Consider the following 2,201-nt stretch of genomic DNA (forward strand, 5'->3'; position numbering starts at 1 on the left):
AGAACTTTAAAGTGCTTATCATCTGGAGACCCAAGGTGCATTAGAGAGGTTTCATCAAACTTTGAAAAATTTGTTAATGAATTTCTGCAACGAAATGGGGAATAAATGGTCTACCGTTGATGTTATTCGAGGTACATAATGCTTATCAAGTAATCATTCGATATAGCCCGAATAAAATATTTGGATAAGAAATACAGGGACCGATTAAAATATTAACAGGAAATGGGAAAGACCGAGAGGAAATGGAAGGAGAAAATGTCAGGGATTTTAGGAAAAGGATTGGTGAGCTAAGGAAATTTACCATAGAAGGCGTGAAAACGAGTCAGGGGCGAACAAAGAAAAGGTTTGCTATGAAATTCCTTATACAAGTGGATGTGAAGGATAGTGAGATTGACGCTATCTTATTGCAAGAAGACTAGGAAGGAATAATTTACCCTGTTTGTTTTATGTCGTCGAACTTGAAGAAGCAACGAACCTACTTGACAGTTGAAAAGGAAGTGCTAGTGTTAGTCAAAGCAATAGGGAAGGTTGGAATTTATGTGAATCAACCACAGTATGAAGAGATTATAGTGTAATCGGATCAAAACCCTTTGACTTTTGTTATTAAGATGAAAAATAGTAATCAAAGTTTAACAAGATGGTCATTATGTTTCCAACCGTATTGTATTAATATAAAGTATACATCTTGTAAAGATAATGTGGTTGCAGATTCTGGCTGAATCGAGGGGCGAACATAAGACAAAAAGTGAGGAGAGAGTAACAAAAAAAGAATCAATAAGAGAGAGAAAGTTGATAGAGATTACAAAGCTGGAACATTCTAACTAAAACTCTGGCAACAATGGGAGGCGGCTGGCAAATCAAGACACTTACACCAATTGTTCTAGTTAACATAGGGTTGAAATCCCTCTTTTTGGGAGGCTTCCTGTAGGATGAAACAAAACAAGTACAAAGTAAGTTTATCATAATAATGTTATCTTGATTTTTTTTAAGAAAAAAGGAAGAAAAAAATATTGCAAATCTTTGAGAGCTCATAACTCAAAAACATATTTATTTACACTTAGGTAAATTTTCTCACTTATTTATTGATCGATTTTAGAGAGAAAGATATTGAAAAGAAGAATAAAAATTCCACTATTTTGTTTAACAGAATTCTGATTTTCTCTTTTCTCTTTTTTCATGATTATTTTACTTAGAGGCGAAGAAAATTAAGAAAAAAATTATTAAAAAAAGAGAAGAGAAAACCGAAAATATGACACACAGAATTGATCTATTCATAAAGAATTTTTTGATGGTATGATTTTTTTTTTTTTAAAGTGATGATTTTTGCTAGGGAATCAAAAGGTTTTTGATAAAATGACACGAAAATTCTATATGATAAACGTAAAATATATGTGTATAACGTATATAGAAATTGTGTATTCTGAAACATTAGGGGAAAAAAATAGCGGACAGTCCCATTAATACACTTTACCAGCGGTCAAAAATCTCTAATTGCTATTCGTATTACTGTTCGTGTTGTTGTTGTTGTTGTTGTTGTTGTTGTTGTTGTTGTTGTTGTTATTTCATTTTAATTGATATTGCTGTAACTGGTATTATTATTATTATTATCATTATTATTATTATTATTATTATTATTATTATTATTATTATTATTACTCTTGTTGTTTTTGTCGTTATAATTAATTTTGTCATTATTGTTATTATTATTATTATTATTATTATTAATATTATTATTATTATTATTATTATTATTATTATTATTATTGCTGCATCGGCAGAATTCAATTTCTTGTCCAATTTCTCAATTTCACGGACAATTCTCTTTTCTGGGTTGCTACATTCAGCTAGAAAGTTGGCGAAGTTCATCAGGTTGGTGAAAAATACAGTTTAGGTTAAGACTTGATGTATTAAACACAAGTACAAATAATACTAAAAAATATAAAGGAAAAAGTCAGGAGTAGATCGCGACGCGTTTCGGAACTGCTTGCTCCGTCTTCAGGCGAGAAGTGAGGCTGTGGCTAGATCAGGGGCCTTAAATATCCCCGCGGTGGTTCGTAGAAAGGGGCCTCGAATTTTGATTGGCCGAGCGGAGGTTATAGGCTCGGGTGGCTGAGGTACGACGAGCTTGGCTTGGTCTCCCAGGCTGAGAGGTGGGAAGGGATCCTGAATTTTGATTGGTCATGACGCACGCCAAGACAGGC

The sequence above is a fragment of the Palaemon carinicauda genome, chromosome 20 (assembly GCF_036898095.1).
Source record: "Palaemon carinicauda isolate YSFRI2023 chromosome 20, ASM3689809v2, whole genome shotgun sequence".
In the NCBI taxonomy this organism is placed as follows: domain Eukaryota; kingdom Metazoa; phylum Arthropoda; class Malacostraca; order Decapoda; family Palaemonidae; genus Palaemon; species Palaemon carinicauda.